Source organism: Lissotriton helveticus, chromosome 1_1, assembly GCF_964261635.1.
Source record: "Lissotriton helveticus chromosome 1_1, aLisHel1.1, whole genome shotgun sequence".
NCBI lineage: Eukaryota > Metazoa > Chordata > Amphibia > Caudata > Salamandridae > Lissotriton > Lissotriton helveticus.
The window spans coordinates 505,796,079-505,822,736 of record NC_136057.1 but is presented as its reverse complement, the minus strand read 5'-3'; the positions used below and the strand labels follow the sequence as shown (position 1 = coordinate 505,822,736).

General features: G+C 44.7%; 1 long non-coding RNA gene across 1 annotated transcript in view; it reads right to left on the bottom strand.

Moving 5' to 3' along the window:
• The window catches only part of LOC144769975 (uncharacterized), a 330,455-nt gene extending 311,586 nt beyond the window's left edge, over nt 1-18,869 (bottom strand). Inside the window, exon 1 of the long non-coding RNA XR_013598767.1 lies at nt 18,681-18,869. This is a non-coding gene — a long non-coding RNA (uncharacterized LOC144769975). The remainder of the gene's footprint in view (nt 1-18,680) is intronic.
• Between the last annotated feature and the right edge of the window lie 7,789 nt (nt 18,870-26,658).

Here is a 26,658-nt window from a genome sequence, read left to right as displayed (position 1 = left end):
GCTGGGGGACCGGGAGTTTTGTTAGTGTTAGGGCTCCTCCCCCGTTTCCTTTCTTTTTCGGGAGTGGTAGACTAGCTTGTTCTTTTCTTCCTCCCGATGCTTCAAGTGTGACGACTTTCTTTTCTTCTCTTTTCTTCTCTCTTTTCTATTCTTCCTCTGTATTTCGGGTTTCTTTACTGGGCGACAGGCACTTTGCCGGGGGGGGGTAGGCCGTAGCCTCCGGATTGTTGTAGGGTGGGGGGGTAGATTTATTTTTCCTTTTTAGTTTCTATGGGCCTTATTTTTCTAATTTCTGCGCTTTCTTGTTCTGGTTTCAGTTCTGGGTCTGCATTGGGGGTTAGTAGGGAGTGGGTGGCGCTGAGGGTAGTACGTAAATGTGGACTGCAGCTCTTATTGTTTTGTATGGTACTGCCATATTAACGGGGAGTTCTTACTAATGTTGTTCTAATTGATGCTGCCTGCTCATGTTGTGAAGCTAATGTCCGGACTCAGTTCTTCTTGATTTTATTCTTCGCTGATTTATATTTCTTTAAAACTTTAAAAAAATTTAACCTTTAATATTCCTTCTCCTTGGCGACATGACTCCATTCACTGTAACTGCTACTAATTGCTGCTATCTTGTCTGATACCGCTGTGGAGCCGCATTGCTTGCACCTGTGCTTGACGTTTCGTGGCCGGCCTGCTGGTTGTAGGCCCGTATTTGTTCTCTTTTTTGTGCACAATAAAGGTTTTAAAAAAAAAAAAATAAAAAAAAAAAAAATTAGTTATTGTAGGAAATGCATTCTTTGTTTTATCTTGGCTGTATAATTATGTGGACCTCTGTAGGAGTTCTTTATCATAAAAAACATAAACTTGATACTCAAAACTTGTGTTGCGGGGGTGCGAGTTATAGTTAGTTCAGCTAACTATACCTGCAGAATTTCTCTGGTTTTGTGCATGTGAAATCTGAGCCTCACTATAACGTCCGTGTAACCTACATTTTTTTAGTGATTAACCAAGTTTTTTTAAATGCTAATTCCTAACTATATCTTACTCGTAACCTTTGTTTTTTTCAGTAGCAAAGGTGTGTGCAGAATGATGTGGAAAAGGGGTGGGACCTCTAACCAGCTCTCAGAAATCCAGCATTGTAGGACTTACAGAAAGTACCAAGAGGGCTTCTTGGTCCCCAAGGTCTTTTAGCATCCAAGAGAACTATATTCCCCAACCAGTAGTGTGCCAGGAGACGCGTTTGCAGAGTGTTGCAGAAAGGGGGTATGGCCTCCAAAGACCTCCTAGCAAGCAGACTGTGTGGGACTTGCTAGAGGTAACATGAGGGATAGTTGGCCCCCAAATACCCCAAATAGCCAAGGGAACTTCATCCCCCAACTAGTACTATGCCAGGAGGTGCGTTTGCAGAGTGGTGGAGAAAGGACATCCTTGACGATTGCACAGAAAGTGCCTCTATCATTCTATGAGTGCTATTGCCAAGACACACTGCGGACATTGGGTGTTTATATATATATATATATATATATGTATATAAAACAGTTGTTTTGCCTTCCAGCAAAATTAAAGAAAGCACTCTCTCGTTTTCAGGATCATTCAGGCGGATTTATTCAGTAGTTATTTGCCATGCCCTACGCGTTTCGGTCAGGTTACTCTGACCTTGTTCATGGGAATTTTTTCTCTTCTACCAATGTATACTTTGTCCACTCTCATTGTTTCTCCTAGTCATATTTGCTTTATATTGTAATCTTTGCAAATGTTCACATATATTTTTAAGAAAAGGCTTTGTCCTCTTACCAGTAAGTCTTTTTTCTTTCAGGACTTCTTCTGCATTTTGCCCCTTTTGTAACTCATTTCTGAAGAGATACCATAGTTGCTACTGTTGCTTTTTCGACTGAGCTTTTGTAGGTATTCTAACTGTGTGTAGTTAAGTATATCTTGTTTTGTTAAAAACAAACAAGTACATTTTAATTTTTACCCTAGCCAACATACACTATACATTAATACTGACTTACACATAATGTAAAAACAATTTTTATGGTATGTTGCAGTATTAAATCTACAGATGAACCTAGCTTTATTACTACATGCACTTTCTTCGATATAGCAAACCCAAAGCAAAGCACAAAACTTTATTCATTAGTGACCTTTTAAAATTTTAGCACCCTGTCCTACAACACAGCGGCACCATATCTTTCTTCTGACTTATACATGGTGAAAGACCAGTTTATCCCTTCTGTAGTAAATTTTAAAATAAACATCAAGCCAAGGGAGCGTATTTACAAGTCCCATGAGCCAAAGCTTCACTTTATTTTTTATTTTTTATGACACACCATTGCTATAGTGTAATGCTCCATATTTACAATGCCACGTAAAGTCACTCTGCGTGGCTTTTCGTGGCCTTTTGAATATTGGCCCTTTTCACATAGTACTTTGCATGAAAGGAGCATTGCATGGGTGTTGCTGTGTGTGTTCCCACACAACACCCATGCATTTTGCCACATTCCCAAATTCACAATGATTCGTACACCTGGGAATACGTCAGAATTCTACGCCTTCTCAGGACAAGTGTAGGGAGGCACAACAAGGAGAAATACTTTCAATTCTCGTCATTTTTTCCTCTTTCTCTGTGTGCTGCATTCTGCAGCACACAGAGAAAGAGGAAAACACTTCTTGTGATTGTTTTTGTGGAGGGGTGTGCCTTCCTGAACAAAAACAATCATCCCTGCAACATAGGCACCCTTGCATCAGGCTGCAAGGGTGCCTCCATTGAAGCATGACAGCCAGTTGTGTGCCAGCGCAGAGGAGAGCACAGGGATCCATCATATTGTTGTAAATATGATGCATCCCTGTGCTTTAAAAGTAATACAGCGGGGCACAGCCAAATGGCTTGTGGCTGTGTGCCGCGTTACCCAGGTGTAGTAGTACATACAGTGTCTCAACGCTGCAAATCTAAAAACACACCATAAGAGCTATTTGCATGTCTCTCCACCACTGTGTCACTGGTGTATTTAGTATCTCAGTACTTTCCTAATATATCAGATTTAAACTTTGGGAAATGCTGCGTATAAAAATCTGCACATTCATCTATATTCAACCATATATCTTACTAATTCTTCTGAGCACTTGCACAGAGTGTGAGACAGGTTGCATATATAATTCCCGACATGGCTCTAAAAGACTACATATTCCTCAGTACAATTTGCAAATACATAGGTTTGTGGTTGACTACATCAATACTCCCTGGATGATTGAATGAGTGCATAGGTAGGGTCTAGGTTATTCCCTGAGGATACAAGTAGTGTGCAGATGATCCCCTCACTACATCATAACTCCATGGGTCATTTCATATCTGCATACTTATTGTCTGCGTGTTTGCATGAGTGAGCATACCACCAGTACCTGGGTGTTTGGATGAATGCATGAGTAGAGACTGAATGATCAGGCAAGTGTGTGACTAATGCTTCAATAATTCAATACATGCATAGATACTGGTGGGATGATTAAATTAGTGCACCTCTAGTGCCTGCATGATTGCAAGAGTGCATATACATACATAGTATATAGGTGATTTATAGAGTGCATGAATAGTGCATACATGATTGTTTAAGCCCATGCATAGCACCTATCCTATTGGATGAGTGCATGAATAGTGTTTCAGTGATTGGATGCTGCCCATTTGTTTTTGGCTGAGTGAACAGGTAGTGCCTGAATGTTTAGATAACTGCATGGGTAGTGTCTGGAGAAATAAATAAGTGCATCAGTAGTGCCTGGCTAATTAAATGAGTGCATGACTAATGTTTGAGTGACTGCATGATTCCATTCTTTAAGCTTGAGAGATTGGATGAAAGTAAATGTACTGATGGGGTGATTGGATTAGTGCAAGGCTATTGCCTCAGTTATTAAATGACTGCATAGGTACTGGATGGGTGATAGGTTTACTACAATGATATTAATTATGTAATTAGATGAGTGCACGGGTAGAGCCTGAGTGGTTCATCAGTGCACACATGTGCCTTAGCATTTCAATGACTGTATGGGTTGAAAGTGGGTGTTTAGGTGGCTGCATAGGTTCTGCGCAAATGTTATGATTGCATAGTTACAGCCTTATTAATAGAATGAGTCAAAAGTTAGTACCTAGGTGATTAGATGAATGTATGGGTAGTACCTGCATAATTCAATGACCATATAATGTTTGCCTGCCTAATTGCAAGTGTACATGTTTCGTGTCTGGGTAATTGAATAACTCCATGGATAATGACTCACTGATTTGATGAATGAATGAGTACTGGCTGGGTGATAGCATGAGTGTCTGACTACTGCCTGACTGCCTGTGAAAGTACCTTCATTGCTGTTCATAACAGTTGTCACTTTATCTACTTCTGTCAGTATAAAACTACCTGTTTTACTGTACATATGCTTTTTTCTAATCTATGTGTGAGTGAAATCTAGGTATCACACGTTGTACATAATTGCATACATAGCTTTCTAGAAACATACATTGCTTTGTTCCTGAGCGTGCACATGCATCAGTACATTTCTAAAGCGGAAAACAAAATTTTTACATTTTTCAAAGCACAAAACCTTTTGCGAATGGCATACCTATATCATTTCTCAAATACTTCTTCTACTTCTAAAACATATATTCAGCATATCTCAAACAAAAGTAACACTCGAGATGAAGCTAGCACAAGAAAAGGCATTCTGCCATATTAATCCTCCTCAATTTTTAGCAAATCATGTTTAAAAAAAACACTACCCTCACCATGTACATTAAATATTTATCAGCCTTACTGAACATAGATAACCATGTAGACATATATGTGATTTCTTAATCAACGTATACATTAAAGCCATCATTCCAAAAATATTTACCTCTCTGCATCTTTAAGCAACCTCAAAAGTCCCACCATATATATAGCTATGTGTAAGCACAAAAACCACATCTCATCATCTATGCATATTCAAAGCAGTCATACAGGTTAAAAACCACATTGACAAACACTTCCCAATACATACCTGACAAGTATTACTTCCTCTGTAAATCATATACAGGCAGACAACATGGTCTAATCTTTTATTTCTCACTACACTATTCCTGTTTAATAATGTCACTAAAAGTACTATAACACCCAGAATGTAAATAACAGATGTATCTATTCTGCACATGAGGTTTAGACATTTAAAACATTCTTAGTTCTTCATTGCAACTTTCAACAATATGTTATTTTTTAATAAAATACACAATATGATAAAGAGGCACTAATTCATTTTTCCCTTACCTAAAACGTTCACCACTTACCTCTTAAACACTAATAGATACAGTTCATCTCATATATTTTTTCACATCACTGTGATACTCGTTTTAATCAAACTCCTATAAACATATTAATTTGTAATGTACAGTTTTAAAATAATTACAAAGTTATATACATATCAGTGAATTAGGTTTATGGATTATATTGTTGTTTTAGCTCTTTCTGGATAGTGTTAGGATTAGTAAAAAACTAAGCACAAGAATGGTACCCCACTCGCATACAAAGCAACTCTAAAATGGCAACCTCTTCAATTTTCCACTCTATCATCATGAGAAAGGGAGAAAATAAAATCATGTCTTTCATTTTAGACTACTGCATCTCAACTTGTGAATGGTTAGCATCTGTTAACCCTTTCCCTCTCTTTCTAAACAAGGTTCCTGTCAGAGTGTTTTAGAAATGTTTTCGCAATCATCACAGAGAAATCACAAACAAAAGAAGAGTCCAAACCTATATCTAGCTTCATTTTTCTGCAATTTAAATGCTACACAACATTTTATTAAAGCCATGAGTTAAAAATTAAAACTTGCCATTACTTAAATTGTGTCATCACTCCTCAACTTAAAACAAAATTCTATCTTGTTAACAACCCCCTCCCCCTGAATTCAGTCTTAGCTCAGTGTATCTAGCAATCCAGTGGAACCAGTAGGAAACATGTTTTCGAAGGAACATGCTGCTTTCAAATAAGATACAGCGGGTGGGCTTTACTCCACAGATTCAAAAGCCTATCCATGTCTGTATTTCATTTTTTTCTTAAATAGCCAATAATAAGACTTCTTGATAAGGCATCCAACACACTGCCTAATTTTATTCACTATCATGCTGACAGCATCCAATTAAATATACGGTTACAGCACGAAAGCAGAAAGCAAGAACAGAAATTCAATAGCCACCACCACATTAAAAAATGCTAACTATATATTTAATTCTAACCATCATAGTAAAGGCCTCACTATATAAATACCTATATAAAAACATTAATTAGAATCTCATTATCTCTATAACAATACGTATTAATGATTCACTGATATATTTTTTATATTTCAATCAATATTCACAATGAGGTCACGAAAGTCACAACGTCCCCGCAACAGTATACAGGGGGTCACGCTGGTGGTCGCGGTGTCATTGTGAATATCGTGCATGATTAAAAAAATCTAATTTGGGTACATAACTTGTGTAGCTAACACCTTCATTTCTCAACCATGGAGTCTGAATATTTCCACCCTGAACCTTATGTGGGCTTTATACAAACTTTCAGCCTCAGAAACCATTCCTGATAGATAAAATGGCGGCTGCAACTTTCTGTTCCGGTTGCGTCCGGCCAATCAGAGCGTTTATGTTGGCGCTTGCATTCGCAATTACACGCAAAACCACAGCGAAATATCGGTGGTCAGAGATATCACTATAGATTTTGGCAAACATTTCTCAAAAACAATTGAACGGATTAACACCAAAAAAGCAAAAGGCACTTACTTGAACTGACATCTACCTCCCTGCCAAATTTGGTTTAAGTCTGTTCAGTGGTTCCAGCTGTAGGTGTGGCTAAAGTTTCCTATGGGACTTAACATTACATTACATTATTTCGCACCTCAAATTCTTGGGCCCCACTGCTCAGATCACCCCCACGTTTTCCATGACAACCAGAACCTACTGGGACACTTTTTTGGGGAAGATTTCATGAAAATTGGTCAAATTACGCCACAGTTATAGCCAAGTCAAAGAATGCTTTTCCTATGTAAATTAGGTTCTAACTAGAACTACCTACAGGTATCTATCTATCTATACAGATAGATAGATTGATATATAGATATATATAGATATATACACCTATAAATCTATATATATGTTTAACGCAGTGTGGGTCCATCCGGGACCAGTCTCATTGTCAGCTGGCACATCGGCCGGCAGGAGCTCCAAGTCGGTACGTAATATGCAAGGTTCAAAAGTAGTAAAGATGCTCGCTCAGAAGGGAGTGTGCAAATCACCAAGGTTTTTTCCTGGATACCGCTACGCGTTTCGACACTCTGCGGGGTCTTGATCACACAAAAATTACAGTATACAAAGGACGTGCCTACATAAACATTAAACATAAACGAGGCACACAGTTTCTGCCTACATCTGACGTCAGTAATGGCCGCCATCTTGGAACAGTCAAAGTTCTGCACAAACAGAAACAAACAACACTACAATGTCTGTTTGAGTTAACATAAGCTTCCTACTCATGAAAGCCCATTACTAACTAATCGGGCCAAATGGCAAAATAAAAATGCACGAAGCAGGTCTAAATAAGCACTGAGGACATCGTATTGCATACATGACAATGTAAATACTACGCAAGTGCAGTGTGCCTACAAGTGCCTGTCACATGCAAAAATATGCGAACTGGCTGTTCGAGTGCCAGCCCCCCCGCGCAAGTGGGAAAAACAGGGTCAAAGGGAAGGTTGCTACAGTTGACTCACTGCAGATACCTAAATACTCGCAGACTAGTGCCTGCTGTTAACCCTCATGACCTCAAATTCCGGCGCACTAGTGCCCTAATATAATATTTCCCCCGTTCCTCGTAGGATGTAGGTAACATTGAAGAGCCAAGTGGCCATGTCTGAAAGCCCCCCATTCCCTTTAAGATCACATACAAAACACAGATACTACATACAGTTCAAAAAAATAACGAACAAAAAAATGTGCCCATCTCTTAATAGAGAGTATCTTATCTTACAGAAGTGCAGTGCCAATCCTGATGAAGAAAAGGGTAGGGAACCCGTGTGGTTTCTGAAAAAGTGAAGGTGAAGGGTCCCTTGAGGTCATATGCCGTACACGCATATCGGCTAACACCGCCGTGCCTAACCAACCACTGGGTAGAGGTATACGGCGTAATTGTCAAACCGGAAAGGCCTTATTTGGCTCTCCGATTTTCCCATTTTTTTTACCAATTAGCGATCATTGGTGGTTGTATTTAAAGCGCAGGCACCGGGCTTTCCTCACAATCATCTGAGCTGCGGTTGGAGGCAGTAAGATGCAGGAATTCCCGTGCAGTCGTGAGTATACTCAGCCAGAGAGTCACTTTTGGTCGCCACCACTTTATGAAGTAAGTGTATACCAGGCATGGATGGGAGACTGAGCATTCTCCTTTTTTCTACAGGGTGCTGAATAGCACTACAACCCCACCGTTTTGGAGGCTTATGGGGCCAACATGACTTTGGCTTCAAGTATGCATACCATTGTTTTTACTCCCCACTTACTGACTATATCAGTTTGTCTGTCAAACAACTACTAAGATTAATCAACTAGAGCATGTGTTTTATGTTATATGTTGTGTATGTTTTGTCTGTGTCTCATTTTTTACAGGGCACACCACTACCATAGTATGAAAAATGTTGTCTAGCAGTTGATGCCCTCCCGATTCTTTAAGGTCACTGAAACCTGCATTTTTGGGAAATTACATCGCGAATACCAATTTCTTTTTCTTCCTTTTTGTGTTCTTCCTCTTTTACAGGTTCTTAATACAGATACCTTTGAAATATAGGCACATATTCAGCCTTTTTAAAATATTTCACTTTTTCGTAAATATACAAGATTTATTATAGACGTGAGTAAGGTTGGGTCTGTGCACCCCGTCCTTAAGAAAAAGCCTAGCTTCGAAACATGTTGACGCACACACGAGTGTTGTACATTAACATACATAATACCTCAATTCAACCTTTTTTAACAGTACCAGCACGGAGACCAATTAAAGTTTTTCTAGATCTCACGCTCCAGGTACCTTTTTTACTTCACTTTTTCACTCATCGGAACCCACCACTCAGTCATGCACATAATAAACCTCACATGCACCACACATAGCCAAATAAAAGTGCTCCCACGTAGTCGTTGGTTTGTAGCACGTCGCATCCCGTAGAGGGGTGCGAAAACCCCAATGATGAAGCATGACACCAAGGGTCCTTTTGGTGTGTGAGGGGTATTTAAAGAACACTGTGTACTCCCCACCATTGTAGGGACCGCTCAAAATACATTTTGCTGTGGATTCTTATTGTTTAACTGCATATGTAGAGGGAGAACAAATCCACTTTTTCTCTTCTCTCCCTTATTGTTATATTGGGTGCTTCTATTAGGCATGAATGCCGATTGGTCGAGGTGTATTATCTCCGGACGAACGGATATCAATCTGTTTGCAAATGCCTTGGCAAGCACCTTTGCCTCGACATTAATCAGGGAAATTGGACGGAATGAAGCACACTGATCTGGCGGTTTTACAGCCTTATACACTACAGCTATCATGGCCGCACATTGGTCTGGCAGAACCCGTCCCATCTCCCAGGCTTCTACTAGCATGTCTAGCAACAGTGGGATTATTATTGAAGCTTGACTCTTGTAGATCTCTACAGGGAGTCCATTGGGACCTGCCGCATTCCCAGAGTTGAGGTCTCCTAGGGCTGCGCCTAATTCTTCTTGCGTGAGGTCTGCTTCCAATGTGGCCCGTGACTTGTCAGATCGTGTGGGAGGGGAAAAGTCTCATAAAAATTCCTCACAGTCACCTCAATTCTAGTGCTGAGTGGCGTGTATACCCCCTCGATGTGTGCTGCAAAAGTCTCTGCTATGGCTGTGCTAGTTATCTGTAGTTCCCCTGCCTTGTCTACCACACCCACTCTCTATCTCGTTTCTACAACCATACTAGGTACTGGGATGCCTTGTCAGCCACATCATATAGCCTGTGTTGCATCGCAAGAGCATATGCTCGTGCTTCACCATCTGCAAGTGCTCGCAAGTCGCGTTATTTCAGCGCAAGCCTATTCCTCCGGTTTCTTGACGTGTCCTCTGCCACCTCCCGATCCATCTCGCTTATCTCAAGCTCCATGGATCTAACTTGGAGTGCCTCATCTTTGTTCTGCCCCCGATGAGTGCCTGTGCCGGCCCCCTTAGCACAGTTTTATATAGTTAATGTACTGAAGGACCGGGGTACGCTTGATTTTATTGCCTAGCCCGTTCATGTTCCAGAGCCACACATGCATGTTAGTTTGTTCCCCCATGATGAACAGTTTGAGGCCTACAGCCAGTAGCCCTCTCCTCCCACCAATCCCATTTTTTGACAACTTGGTGCACGTTCCTGACTATCTTGGTCTTGAGAAAATATGCAAACATGCAAAATAACAATAAACAACATACCCAACACCCCCCCCTGCAACCCTGCTTGGTGAGTAATACCCTCCCACCTCCCAAACACACAAAGTGCAGGTTGCCCAAACTGTGTTATAGTAAACAGTAACGAAGGGGCAGCATGCCAGCCGCCAGCGCGATGTGCCATATGACTTTCTTAGGATATTGCCTGACCCAATAAGTGAGTTTTGGTAGCAACCTAGTCCTTTTTTACACCCTCACGTCCCTTAGTCTCTGGATATGCAAGTATAGTTTGCCGCCAGAAGTGTCCCCGTGAATTTCGACTGCAACTGTAGATCGCACCCTCCCCGCACCCTCATTGGCTCCCCTTCCCCCAAAGCCTAAAGTCCTGAAAATTACATCATGTAACAATAATACTTGCGGGGCACGAGGTGTCTACTGTATCACCCATTGTACATTGATGCTTCTCAGGGCTTTCTGCTCCACTTTCTACCTCATGCCCTTCAGGTATGTCTCCAGTCCGGGGCGGCCAACGGAATTTTCCTCCTTTGTGTTTTACCTTGCGCCACCTTCACGGCTCCTGGCGACCGTGTATTTTTCAATTTTGCTCACCTGCCCCGACCCCATTACCTTGTTGCGGCCCATGCCCAATGTGCGCGTGGCGCCCTCGTGTACCCTGTATACGAGAGCCCTCACTGTGGCGTGAACCTGGGCCAGAAAATATATCTCAATTTCCACCACTGCTTGTCTCTATTGGTATTGCGGGGCAGGACTTGCGTCCCGAGGAGCTCTTGTCTGGTCAGTCTGGCAATTATTGACCCACCTGGAGAAGGGGTCCGCTCCTGTGTACAATTAGCTGTGGTAGTGCGTCTCCAAGGATAACCACTGCCTCCTTCATCCCCAGGGTATGGCCTCGCATCCCCAGCTGCACAGTGGCTCTCCAGGCAGCCTCAACCCAGGGAAGGGGGGATAGAGAGAGCACTGCATGAACACCCGACCTGCACCTGGACAAGTCCTGTGCTGAGGTGTTCATCCACGGCTTCGCCCTCCAGTTATGCCGCTCGACAGGGAGGTGCTGCTCACTCACTGCGGGACAGTATGCGCCTGTTGCCGTGGCACTGCAGGCTGCAGTGATCGTGCTGCTGTGGGTTGATTCTCTGCCCCCTCCACTGTGTGCCTCACACTACGCCCTTGTCTGGAGCCCCAAACCTGTCTCTGTACCGCTGGTCGGCTGTCGGGACGTCCTCTGCTCCTAAATCGCTCCAGAGTGCGAGGGCAGCACCATCTTGCCACTGCTCCTCATCCGCCTCGCAACCTGGTAACCGATCTCAGCGCCGTCCTCAAGAGCTGATGTTTGCTGTAGCTCTTCCGATGCTGATTTGATGGCTCATGCTGTGTAGGTTGCCGCTGTGGGGACGGATTATTATGGATTAAAGTGGGTATGAGCGCTGTTGGCTAGCGCAGCTCTCCTAAAAGGCAGCCATCTTCTGCGGCTGCTGGCCACACCCCCTAGTAATGAATATTTCTCAACTCCACGTGTAGATATGCACTTTACTATATGTTTCGGGAACCTTAGTAACGAACTTCCACTGTTTAGATCTCCTGCATTTAATCATGTCTTAAGTTGTCTGTTCCTGAAAGGTATTCTTACCTCTGGTCGATATATTTTATGTATAATTGGACCCCCACTTTGTGATTTATCATTCATATTAATCATGGCTGACTGAAGTGTTTTTTTTTCTTTCTTGAAATGTTTTCTGGTATATATTCTTCCCAAATAAAAAAAAAAGATCAATAGATATTGAAAGGCTTTAGCTAAGGGGTGTTAAGTTTATTATTATTATTATTATTAAATTTGTAAGGCGCTGCAGCTACCCAAAAAAGGTTTCCCTGCGCCAGAGCAGATCAGAAATATGTATCGCAGCTTATTAAGTCACTGGTTAAAAAGCCAAGTCTTAAGGGATTTGCGAAATAGTATGTATACCGCTTCTGTGGCTATGGGAAGTGAGTTCCATAGTGTGGGACCGCAAACGATCTGCCTCCCATCCAAGATAATTTGATTCTGGGCACAGAGAATTTCTTTTGAGTGGATTAGTGAAGGCACCAGGAAAGCACACAGGGCCTGACTAGAGACTGCAGATATTGAGAGGCAACTCCAGTTTTGATTTTGAACATGTAGCTCAGGGCTTTGAACTTGATTCGGTTTTCCACCCTGAGCCAATGTAGGTCCCGCAGATGACTTGAGACAGAGGTAGCTCTAGGGACCCTGTAGAGTAGTCTTGCCACTGAGTTCTGTACCATCTGCAGCCTGTGAGTCACTTCCTTGTTGGCTCCGATGAAGAGAATATTGCCGTAATTCAGTCTTGAGGTGATAAGATCCTGGACTACTGTTCTCTCAGTGATCAGATGATCTTTTTTAGCCATTTCAAGATGGTAAAGCAGGTGTCGGTTACCTTGACTGCCTGATGGTGCATAGTGAGTGAGTCATTGTGATGACACCTAAATTGTGGACATGACTGGAGGGCTGGGGGAGTACTCCCATTGCACCTGGCCAGTGTTGTGGGCTCCAGAAATCTTAGTTTATTCCAAGGATCAGGACCTCCATTTTCTCTCCGTTGAGCTTAAGGTAGTTAGTCTGCATCCATGATGCAATTTTACCCAAGCCAAGCTGAAGAGGGGATGGCCCGGCCACACTCACCATGGAGAGAGAAAAATTGATCTGGGAGTTATCCGCGTAGGAAAACAGAGACAGCCCAGCCTCTTCTGCGATGTCGGCTAAGGGAATCACATATAGGTTGAAAAGTAAAGGGCTAAGGATGGAGCCCTGAGGTACCACTTAGGGTGAGGGATGGATGTCGGAGCTGGATGTTGGGTAAAAGATTTGAAAAGTATGGTTGGCTAGAAAAGAAATGAGAAAGTTCAAGGCTGAGCCGCTGATGCCTAGAGATCTTAACTTTTTTACTAGTATGGTGTGGGATACCGTGTCGAATGCCGTGCTCAGGTCTAGTAAAATGAGGGCGAACGTATCACCAGCATCCAGATGACGCCGCAGCCTTTCCATTACCCCCAGTAAAGTTGTTTCTGTAGAGAAACCAGCTCTGAAGCCAGATTGTGATGGGTGAAGGAGCTTATTGGTTTCGACAAAATTCGAGAGCTGAGAGTGGATGTGTTTCTCCAAGATTTTGGAAAAAGCTGGTAGTAAGGAGATAGGCCGATAGTTGGAGGGTAGATCAGAGTCGGCATTGGCCTGTTTTAGGAGAGGCAACACCATGGCGTGCTTCCAGTCTGGTGGAACTGTGGCTTCCTGTAGGGAGGCATTTAAATGGTCCATAATGGCAAGCAGAGATGGTGACTCAAGCTGCTTGAGCACGGAGAAAGGCAGGGGGTTCTTGGGTGATCCAGATTTGACACTATCTAGGAGTTTTTAAAGGAGGCTGCATTTAGGGGCCATGTGTCCAGGTTGTTTGAGTGGACGCAAGACACCATGTCCTGGTCAGGATGCATAGAGTCTGCTACGGGTAGTGCAGATGCGGTTTGTGGGGAGCTAGCAGGTTGCAGAGGAGGGGGGTTGGCCCACCGTGAGCTCGCAATATCCGAGTAAATTTTTTCGACTTTGTCGTTTATTGAGTGGGGGAAGCCTAGCTAGGGTGGCAAAACCAGCGAGCTCCTTTACCATACCAAAAAGTGTTTTTGAGCAGTTCAGGGCGGCAGGGATAGTTGTTTAAAATACTCAGCACGGGCTGATTTGCAGAGATTGTGGTAAACTTTTATGGCCTTTTTATAGATCGTTTTAGTCTCAGGAGCATAATTCCTTCTCCATCTACGTTCCTGCCCTATACATTTGGCTTTCTCTATTTTTAGAGTATCAGTAAACCAGGGCGCTGGGGGGTGATGATTATTGTTCCTTTTTTTAGAAAGAGAAAGACAGGTGTCTATGGCATCTAGGAGCCATTTTTGCACAATATCAGAAAGCATATTCACCCTATGTTTGGTGATGGGCATGTTAGAGCACAAGATTTTGTTTAAGACAGTCTGGTCAAGTTTTTTTCAGTCTCTTGTTAATGTCCTTATGGTAGGAGTAGTGAACACAGGTTCAGGGAGTACCAGATTGAACCTGGTGATAAAATAGTCCGACCAACATAGGGGGCGCGCAGAGGAGCAGCAAATGTTGAGTAGGTTTGAGAAAATAGGATCTAGTAAGTGGCATGGCTTGTGCATGGGAACAGAATTGTGTACGTTTATGTTTAAGCATGCCAAATCAGAGATGAAATGTGTACTGATTTAACATGTAGGGTCGTCCAGGTGTAGGTTTAGGTGGCCAAGAATTGAGAAATTGTCGGAGCTCATAAGTAGGGGGGTTATAAGGCTGGGAAAAGATGAGGCCCAAGGAGTGGAGGGCCCGGGGTTAAGGCCAGTTTGAATAATGCTGCTTCACAATTCGTAAATGTTAAAGGTTCGAATTTACACTGAAAATCCTTTTTAAAAATGTTGACTATGACCCCTTCCTATTTTGTGGCCCCTATCCTTGCTAACTATAGCGTAGTTGGGGGGCAGGGCGGCAGCAACATCTGGGTCAGAACTTTCATGGAGCCATGTTTTCGTGAGGAATAAGGCATCTGGTTGGTCATTTACCAGAAGTTCGAAGAGGCCGATTTTATGCTTCTTGAGTTAGCGGCAATTTGTGCTAAGGAAATAGACTTCGTTTATGGTTGGTGCAGCAGGTTTCTTATTATTTATGTTGCCCTTTAGAGAGGTGGTAGGTCTCTGGGTTGTGTCGAGTGAGAGACCACAACATAGGGAGATGTGTCCTTGTTGCCTAGATGTAGTAATTCCAAGCAAAAGTATTGGACTGTGGTCATTGGAAAAAACAGCCTAGTGTTGCGTTTGGTGGTATAATAATCAATATATGTGGCATAACATCAGTGATCTCATCACTGATAATAGTGAGGTTGTATGTGATATCTTTGGAGGGGGAGGTCGTTCCAGGCCTCGGCTGCGAGGTAAGAGAAGGACTTTCCACCCGTTCTGGTCTTGTAGATGAGAGGTCAGCTGATCGGAGGTGTCTCTTGGGTGTATTGTAACAAAAAATGTTCCCCTACTTTGTGTTAAAAAAACACATCTGTCCCGGATGGTTAAAGGCAACAGTTGAGATGCCTTGGCTGAAAAGGATAAGGGCCTCCTGTGCTGTGGAACCGATGAAGCGAAAGAGGGCTAACAAAATAACTAAATGAGAAACAAACATCTCGACAAGGTGATTGCTTACGTAAATTAAAAAGTCTGCAATTGGTTAATCAACAATGTTTAAAGCTGCTTGGCAGCCAGTGTTGCCTTTCATTGATGGAGTTTTTTTAGTAGTAGTAAAAACAAAGTTTATTTAGACAATAGTCTATAAACCATACACAAGACCATGGATCCACTTTAGCAATGGAAATTTTACATCATAATTCATTTTAACATTCTATATACATTTAAAACCATAAAAACACTAAATTAACATTCTCCGTATTTTAAAATCTTAATGTCTTAAAAATTTCCCAACTTCCTTGGATGCCTCCGTTACAGCTTCTCTTGTTGCTTTCAAAAATTTCCCCAACGCAATTGTTATATCTAAAAACGACATTTCTGTGAGGAGAGCAACCGCCTCCGATCGTGAGTTCACCTTGTATTTTAAAAATATTGGCCGTAAAAACATTTTTCGCACTGTTAAAATCAATGTACAGTCCAACAGTATATGTAAAATGTCATTCTTTACACCTAGGCCACATTTACAAATACCATCAGGTTGGATCAGGGCTACTTTTAATTTACTATCGATCATCCATGGGTTTAAGCCTACTCGATTTTGGAAAAGGGGGGTGGTGATGGACAGAGTTTCTGAATGATGCAGAATACTCTTACCAAGTCAATAGATCATGGTTTTAATCCATCACCGTTTTTTAGCACACTGCACCATCCCAGCTCAGAACCTGGCTATATGCAAATTAGTCTGTTCCTGTCCCAGTGCATGATGGGAACAGGGCAAACCAAACTACCAAGCCAATTCTTATACTGGGTTTTTTTTTATGGTGCAATGAGCAAGGGACTCACGTCTGAGTATACCCTCCCACACTTTGGGGCCGATTATGATGGCGGATTTCCCGCATCCACCGGGCCGGCGGAAGCCACCACCGGCCCGGAGGATGCGGGAAATCCGCCGGGGAGCCCTGCAAGACCCACCGCCATATTAGGATGGCTGGTGGGTCTTCCTATCTGTCCGCCACCTTTCCGCCGCGGGCGGATTGCGCCCGTGGCGGAAAAGCATTAACATGGCTGGCGGTGTCTATCAGACACCGCCAGCCATATTAGGATGACAGCGGAAAGATGCCTTTACACGGCGGCATTTCCGCCGTGTAAAGGCATACGGATTTGTGTTTGGGGGCCCGTTGCGGGCCCCCAGGGGTGAAGGGGGGTGCACATGGGGGGTACCTATGGTACCCCCCTGCATTTGCCTGCACAAAGCGGCAGGCACCGCGAGGTGCCTGCCGCTTTGTGCATGCAAATGCACAACTTACTTTTTTAACATTGCGGCGGGTGCTGCTTCAAGCAGCACCCGTCGCAATAATAAAAATACAGGATGTGACCGCCAGGGTGGCGGTCACATCCTAATTAGCACGGAGGGACCGCCGCTGCCCCTGCGGACGGTCCCTCCTCCTCTAGGGTGGCGGACGGACGCAAGTCCGTCCGCCATCCTAATGAGCCCCATAGTGTGGATAAAACCGATTTTGGAAAAGGGGGGTGGTGATGGACAGAGTTTCTGAATGATGCAGAATACTCTTACCAAGTCAATAGATCATGGTTTTAATCCATCACCGTTTTTTAGCTCACTGCACCATCCCAGCTCAGAACCTGGCTATATGCAAATTAGTCTGTTCCTGTCCCAGTGCATGATGGGAACAGGGCAAACCAAACTACCAAGCCAATTCTTATACTGGAGCCTACTCGAACCTTCATAATTTCGTACCTTAACCATTTACTGGGTAGCACATCCAAGTATGGAAACCGGCCCTCCTTTTCCCATTCATTCCTTACCCAGTTCACTGATTTTTTTAGCTTCAGGTACTCCAGGTCTTGTGATCTGGAATGTTCGTGCCCTCGGTCCCTAAGCATTTTCTTAGTAAAAACGAAATCCAATGATGGTTGTTCGAGGGTCAACTTTAATTGCGCAGTTACTAGCTGAAGGGTTTTCCTCACTTCCTGTGCCCAATATAAGCTACTTGCTTGTATTTCCTTTCTGCACCAAATTGACACCTTCTGTTCATCACCGGGCATCTGGCGGTTCCAAAATCTTAGCAATGACATTTGTGCCTTTACCTCCCATGCTGTCAAGCCTACCTCCAATCTAATTGCTTGCAACATGGAACCGTTCGGTAGGGACAACAACATTTTAATTATCTTCCCTTCCTCCATTGATGGAGTTACTTTAAGCTTCATAATGAGAAATATGTATTATTTTTCAAAGGGTAATTAGGGTGTTACCAGCTGAGATGTGGAGTACGTGCTTTCAATGAACACTTATAAAAAATGTGTGCCTTAAGGCCAGTCTGATTGTGTATTATTCAAATCTATATTTTAAAAACATTTGTTATCTTAAACCTAAATATGTTTGCACAATTTGCAGCACCCTATCTTATATAGTGTGTAATGTAATGTTAGCATAATGACTTACATATATGCCAGTGCTTTGTGTCACAGGCTGGAACCTCGTAGCACTAAAAATAAACAAGCCTGCACCCACAGTAACTGACCCCGCCACCATTTCCCTCAGGGGCACAGCTCATATACGTTTTTAACGCACTTTGACAGCTGTGAACCGAACATTGGGCGAGTTATACTAGCACAGGTACCTTAATTGTGGCAAACGAGGAGTTCTGAGGTTTTACATTTTAAATGTAAAGATCGGTATGTAAAAGCCTCAAAGGAGTTTGCAAGACTCCAGTGTCAAGGTAGCAAGGCATCTGCCAGGCAAGTAACATCACCTTCCCCTCCACAAAAGCCTTCCAACTGCTGTACGTGGCTGCGTGTCTCTGCAGAGCGCGCTTCCTAACCGCAGGCAGCGCTCGGGTGTTTTACATTAATAATAAAGCAATCTCAAATATTAACCTAAGGACATTTTTATAACAATTATACTTCAAAAGATACTTTAGGAAAATAAATAAAACAGCAATTTTCATAAACATACATCTTTGTAGTTCTTGAGGTGAACCTAAATATAGATTCTTATCTCACCCTGCCACTTAATAAACTGCTGCTGTTGTGCGGTCCCCTGATGTGTGGTAACATCTGCTAGATATTCCCAATCTGCGCGGTTTTTAAAACAGTCAACGGTAACATTCTAAAATCATTATTATGCCGGTGAGCTAGTTTGTTAACGTCTTACTGTATCACCTCCAGCTGGAGTTGTTGGCACTACCCAAAACAGCAGTTTGTTTCTCACCTGTGCCCAACTTCCTCTAGAAACAATTAAAACAACGATCATCCGATCGGAGGGATCGCGAGGCTCAGCAACGCAGCTGTTACTCATTAGCCAGTAAGCTTGTAAGGTTAGCAGGTCTGTCCTTGTAAATAGACTGAACATGAAAGAAAGCCGCTCATTTTGAAGCAGTTCTGAGAAACCAGTAGCTGTTTCAGCTATTACCCTTATCATTCTCCCTGCAATGCTAAGAGAGCTACACAGAATAAATGACAAGGACACGCCAAGAGATAATGTGAAAAGCGGGCACAGATCTTTTTGTTTTTATGTGTACATAATTATTCCCATGTTATTCCTATTTTAGATTCTTTGAGTCTAACTCAAAAAAGAATGCAAGTTCAGGTAAAGGCGTCTGACGTATTCCAAAACTGTCTGCGTGAATAGGCCCCACTGTGCGCAGCACTACACACCGCGCTGGCATTGCCTAGCCGCCCGAAGTGTTTATCAGATGGCCAGACACCAGAGCCACACACCTCCACAGCTACTGCCCAGGATTATTTTACTTGACTGAGGCCACCGCCTGCAACGAATGCTTCAACAGAATGCTGCTCGCTGAGCCAGTGTTCTCAAGATGTGTTAGCAGGGAACACAATTAGCCGTAGCAGTAGGCTGGCAAAGACTCAAGATGGAAAAAGATTAATTGAATACAGAACATCTCATAAATTACATGTTGACAGCTCCAGTGCTCAGCGGTAGCAGTTCCAAATAGATCCTAAAAAATACACTAAAATGCTCTTTTCGAGTTATTACACCTTCTTTGTATTCAGATTATGCTCGGGTGGGTTATATCAACACCGCAGCTATTTTCAAAGAAAATAAATTGGATGCCACGGAAATGATAGAACTGCTGTCCGGTGGCATAGGCCATGGTTGGAAGGCAGCAGCTCAAATCTTTCCTTACATTTTGTTCTTTTCTAAGCATGTACTGAACATTTTTGATTTTGTGAGGGAATACTCTTGAACGGTTCTATGATGCTCTTAAAGTCGTACAATAGCCATTTGCTGTTCAACAAGAAGCCCTCCGGATTATTTAGAACGATAAGGGAGTAGCTACAGAGCTGAATGAGGTATTTGTCAAGTGGAAAGAGACAGGGGATATAATCTTTCTAATGTTGAGGGGACTCTTTCAGTCAGTGACAGTAGTGTTGGTAATGGAGGCCAGGAGCACATGGCTGCCATATTGAATCCAGGGTTTCTAGCACATGCAGCTGGATTGAGACAACAACGAGGTGGATTAAGTGAAAGAAGGAAGATAGCTTTTATTTAAAATGAGTTCATCTGGCGCACCTCAGTATCTAACATTGTATGGAGATGAGAGATCGTAAGTTACTATAGAATAGTAATAACTTTCTTTTTATGTAACAGTTCACATATTTGCCATTCCCAAGTGCTGTAAACAACTGATGTTACAATTACCTACTTTAACGATAGTCTATTTTCCATTCTCGGAAGAATGCGGGCTGACCGACTCGTCCCCGCAGGGGACCCTCATAAGAGGGCGGCCCCCTTAGTGCCACAGAATGGCACACAGAGCAGCCTAGTGTTCCCAGACCCCGGTAGGGTCCCGCTCGTCACTTCCGGCCGGGGTGGGGGAGGGGAGAAGTATAAATTCCTCCCCGGCCCACCTGGCGGCCTCTTTGCCCCCTCACCCTGACGCTGTTTGCACTGCGGTGTCCCTCGTGCACAGGATTTGAAGACCGTACTCACGGTGAGTGCAGATCCAACCACCCCCCACCCGCTCCCTCCCCCCTATGGGGGTCGCAGCTGGGCGGGGCGGCCTGCTTAGGTGCGGGCCGCTGTGAGGGGGTAAATTTCTGCGCAGTCCCTTCGGGTTCACGGGGGTCGTCTTTGTGGCCCCGGTCCTGGGAGCGCTGTGGGCACGGGGTTTGGGGGATAGAAAAGAGCAGCGAGGCATCCCCTATCGGCCCTCACGGCGCGGGAGGCCGCAGAAGTGGGGAGGGGCTCGTGGGGCCTTTTCTGCCAGGACGGGGCCGCTATCCATCTTGTTGGCTCATGTCTGGTGTCATCGATTCATAAGAGGGGAGCCCCCAGTGCCCTCACGGCCCAGCCTGGCGGGGGACCCATGCCATGCGGGGAACGGGCCGAGCTGCCCGCCATCACGGGCTGCGCGAGGGTGTATTGTTATAGCATTCCCCCCGCACACGTGCGGTTTGCGGCCAGGACAGGGGAAGTTTGTTAGGTAGGGGATATCAGTGCCAATCAGGTGAAATGCGTGGGGGTGAGTGAGGGCAGTGGGCAGCTGGGCGGAAGTTTTGTTATGCATTCGGACGAGAGCTTGGCTGGTAAAGTGCATCCTAAGCAGGCTAACACAAGGCTGCGAGTCACGGCTGCTAGATGGTAATTGCTTCTTGGCAACTTACCTCCGCCGCAGCTCACCTCGAGTGAGCGCGTCACCTTGCGCCTCTGATGTCGGTCTCCAGCCCGAGGGTCGTCTCTGCCTGGGGCCGGCTCGGCATTTGCGGATCCTGCCAATACGGCGCCCCCTCGAGTGTGGGTGTCCGTTTTTCAAATATGGCGACTACGCGCGGAGATGACTCCCCGTCCCCCCTCCTCCCACGCCACCTCGGGGTCGCGTCGGGAAGGTGGCACCTCCCTCGGCACACGTTTGGGTAGCCTGGTCACCAAGAGTAAAGCACGAGACGCGCAGGCACACCGAGGCTCATCGAGCCTGCGGAAATCTGCCCGGCTCACACACGAGCGATATTTTATAGCAGCGGTTGAATATCTCCCAGACTCAATGTGGCAGACTCTGCCCCATGTGTTTGGGGCGGTCTGTGTTCATATCGGGTGTTGGTTGTACGGTCAAACACTTATTATATGTTGATGTGGGCATGGCAGCAGCCAAGCAGGCAAAGCGTCTCGCAAGGGTACGTTGCATGCGAGTTAATCACGTAGCTCGGGGTTGCGGGTTTGTCTTGGGCTGCATTGTGCTGCAGAAGCAGGGCCTGAAATGGGCGGAGACCGGGTGCGGTTGTTTACCACAGTGTTGTGTTATATATGTACAAACCAGAAAGTTCAGCGGCATTTTCAGTATAAAGTCCCAGAGACCTTCGTAATATTCCGATTTAAAAATTGTAAATACGGTGCTCGGTAAGCATCCAATTCTTTTGGTCGAGCTAACGCTATATAATTCTAAAATGGTCTGGCTTTACCATGATGTGGCAGTAAGGTGTTAGTTCGAGCTGGAACTGGCTTATTTTGTGTTTGCTGTTATTACAGATATTCATCGCTACAGTTTGCTTCCAACATTTTTCGAATCCTTCCCCTATTGTTCGGGTGCGAAAAAAAAGAAAAAAAAAGTATTGAGCTGCGTAACAGGGTGTTTGTATACCAGCGCGGCAGAGCGAGTTTTCAGTAAAAACTTGTGTTTTCGAGTGAGTAATGCGTGTAATGGCAGTGCATACCAATTCAGCGCCTAGGGTCCCTGGGTGCTTAGACCTTCTAAGTACAAGACATTATTATTGCGATCCAACTCTTGGCCCAGTTGATCTTTCTGTTTAGTGTGCATAACCTCTGTCTTTTCTCGCACATTCATATTGTTCTCTATAACACTTGCATAACAGTTCTTACATTGGTCATCAGTGTTTCTTGACAAATCCTCATCTCCCGCACTTTTATGGTTTTACGGGCGGTGCTCGCTGGCGCACCATTACGGTCCGGTGGTCTTGCCGGCGAGGACAGTGCTTGGGTGACGCAGTGGGGAGCAGCTCATAATGGAGATTGCAATTTGGCGTTTAGCTGGTCCACATGTAGTGCGCTGACCGCGTATAAGGACAAGTAGAGGTAACATATGGCAAGACAGGGCAGACCTCAAGCACAGGAACAAATGTTACGTATGCAATGCTGGTGCTTGTGCAGGTATCGAAAGGAAACACAATGTAAGAGGTAGCAAACAGTGTGTACCAAGTAAAAAGTGACGGGTGCGTGTTGCTAGAGAGTGCCTAACACAGGGAAAAGGGTAATACGGCATTAAGTGGCAAACTCTCAAACCACAGAACACACTGAATAGGCACTTCCATAGTCAAGGAGTATAGAATTTTCTATATTAAAAAGTCTTACTTGAGATAATAGAGAGGGCAGGAACTTCACTAGGAAGTGTCCTTAAAGGACGAGAACTTTGAGGTCAAATTGGAAGGCCTGTGACGAGGAGGTGGTTCTGGGAAGAAAAGTAAGGGAACGAGCAGAGCAGTGGTGTCCTGCTTGAAGTTCCCCGACGTGCACAAATTGCTGTTGATGCGGGTGAACCGGGCTCGTGTCCGGTTTTGACGCTACGCATCTCGTTGCAGTTCACTATCATGTATCCACTCTTAGGGATGCCTTTAGACAGCGTGGATTTTCCCGAAGGTGTCGGAGCATTTGTCAAAAAGCACATAAATGAGGGCACGAGAAGGGAACAGTTACAAAGGCAAACGCTAAGTTACATGAAGCAAAGTGACAAACTAGAGCAAACACTAAGAGCTAGAAAACGGGGCATTACATGAAGTAAAAGTGTCATGCGTGCAAGTTACATAAAACGGTTAAGTCCAAGTAGAGGTAGGTTACTGCAATACATGGCGGACCGTCAATTAAAAGAACACACACGCTACGTAGGCAATGGTGGCACTTGTGCAAGTAATTGAGGCAAACAATATAAGAGGTAGCTGCAGTGTGTGACAAGAGAAAAGTAACGTGTGCATGTTACACAAGTGTTCCTAACACAGATAGAGGGGTAATACTGCATTAATTGGCAGACTCTCATACAACAAGAACACACTGGGAAGACACATTCATAGTCAAGGAGAATGGAACTTTTCTAATAAATGGTCTTCCTTCAGTTGATAGGGCGTGAATTGAATTTAGAAGTGTCATTGAAGGAGGAGAACGCTGAGGTCAGTTTGTAGGCCAAGGAGGAGATGTGTGGAGATAGAAGGGTAGGGGACGAGTTAAGAGGTGGTTCTAAATCACACGCACCAAAGTGCAATGGTCATTAACTGACTGTGCATTGGTATAATTGACTTAGTTGCAAGCCACTACGCTACTGCATCAGGTGCTGGAGGTATGAGGATATAATGTGGACAATTTAGTTCTCGTAAATGACAAACAGGCTTGGCCTTGGTAGCGTGGGGGGCATTGATGTCCCCTGTCTCATAGCAGAGAATACATATTGGTATATGATGGGGGCAGGGCTTCTAATGGATATTGTATGTCTCATATGCAGGAACCGCGTGGAGACCTGCCCTACTCGCATGGGGGGCCACCTGAAGTATTAACAGGTATAAGGGTCAGTACGCACTGTGGGCAGTGTGCTAGGGTCTGGGACACCCAGGTTCTCCCTAGGGTCATTGATTTCTGTCCCTGTTGTGGGGCGCGCAGGTTACACCCAATGGAAGTAATACATTGGTAGTCAACTGGTGAGTCTGAGCACAGCAGGTAGCTCCTGTGCAATAATGGGATGTTTTCTCTGGTAAAACAACTGATGTATCTGGGCAATTTGTTGACTGACCGGACAATAATTGGGGTGTCCTCTGGGTAAGCAGTGGCAGAGTAAGGGCAAATCTTGCATACCTTGTGACAAAATTGAAATGCGTTTTCTTTTATACAAACAGGGTTTCTGGGCAGATAATGCATCCCATGTGCAGTAAGGGAATGTGTTCTATTGTACAGCAACTGGAGCGCAAGTAAGGGGCTCTGATTCTGGCGACCGAGTTAGCGATAGGCTTACCTGCTATGGCTGGTTAGGGGCTGGTTTCATGGATTTGTTCTCTGTTCCAGATACGCACGGGTTTCGGCTTTAAATGGTCAAACCACGCCTAGCAGGCGGGCCTGCCAGGGCTTGGAGCAGGACAATCGGATCGAATATACAGACACCACTCGGAGAAGGTCAGGTGGGATCGGAAGCAAGAATGGCCGGGGTGTGTTTCGGGCCCGGAGACGGAATGCTATGCCGGGTTAAGTGCTCTTGGGGGGCAAGGTGGCAACCCTTTTCAGACTTCTCGTAGGGAAGAGTGGAAGAAGTGTTAAGTGTAGCAGGTGCTATTACCATGACATCCTTACATATCCGCCTCAGTTGTGCTCAATTACCTTTTGCACCTACTGGCCTCAGCGCTGGGGTGGCAGGAGGGGTAACGACAAGGATAGATGGGCATGACTGGTATGGTGTTCATTAAGGGGGTGCCCAGGTGTCTTTGCAAAAGTGATTGGAAGGTCAGTACTTATGGCATACCATAGGGTTGCACACAGCAGGGGAGAGGGCCTGTCCAGGTGGGCAGGGGCAACGGTATTATCAAAGTCTGGATTTCCATTAGCACGGCTAGGGACTGCCCAAAACAATTTGTTAACAGGAATAGTCCTGTGATATAGTTAGGTAGGGGGTTGAATCATTGTTGTTCACTTGGTAAGTCAGGATCATGGTGGACAACTGCCTTCGGGCCAGGGCATCCTTTTATCCTTAAGGGGGCCAGGTTCGCTTCTTCTGACATGCTGCGAGTTGGTCACATATGGGTCAGTTTGTTGGGTAAAGGCTGCATAATTAGTGAGCTCTTTAGGGTAAGGCGGCTGCAGGGACCTGGGGTAGCCAGCTCAAGGTTGTCATGGGCTGGTCAAGCTTGGATGTTTTGGACCAATTGGTGCTGCACCATGAGTGAATGATATAGTACAGCACATAGTTTACCAGTACTGGATGGGACCATCAGGAGCAACAGCAGCTGCGCACAGGGGTAACAGTATAACTTCCGTTTGTTCACCCAGGGGGGGGGCTGGCAAGGTCATCAGCATGGTGGCCGGATACGGTGTAGGAAATTCCTGTTCCGTGAAGGTGCAATGAGCACTCGCCAGTTAAGAAAGATAAGTTTCAGCAGAACAATGATGCATTGTAGGGAATATATGCAAAGCCATGGGCTACACATATAGGCCTTTCCATGAGCAGGGTGCGCGAATGAGCCTTTCCCAGGAGGGTGCGACTGGCCTTGGGGGTGCTGAAATGGAAGGGATGGAGTAGTATTACGGACAACTCTAGAGCACAGTTTGCAGTCAACGTTCCGAGGAGCAGGGACAGTACTGATACAGTTCACGGCCTATAGAGCGTGATCAATTGGCACAGAATCTTGGGTATGCTTTAGCCACACATACCTCCTTCAGTCTGACCCCACTAGGACCTTCTAGTCTGGCTCCGCTTCGGGTCTGGCGGATACAAGAAAGCCGCTACTAATCTCTCTGGACACAGGTTGGTGCGTTTATGGCCATGTAGGCGATTGTTTGGGCTGATTTTACTTGAAGGATCCGGATGTGGGCAGTTGACACGTAGGGGAGGACATTTAGCTAAGTCCACTGGTAAGCTTTCAACTGGACAGTATTTTACTTTATGGTTATTCAGGTACTAAAATAGGGGTTCCTTTTGCAGTTGTCACATGCCAGGGAGTACGAGTGATGAAGTGATACTTCCCCTAGTTGCACAAAATGTATATAAGGGTGTATAGGGGGCTTGCTAAAAGCTTCATAGGGTCCGATGAGTGCCAGGCGAAGGGGGACGACTTGTACACGGGATAAACATGAGGAGATACCCTACGCAGTGTTAGAAGGGATGTCGCCAAAGCAAAACTCAAACTGGCCTTATACTCATGAGGGAGAAGCTTGTGGCCAGGCAGTGGACTGTCCAACTATTGTAATATGTTAAAGGTAGCAAGCTCGCACCAAGAGGGGGATCCTCAAGATCATTCGAGACAGACAAAAAAGACC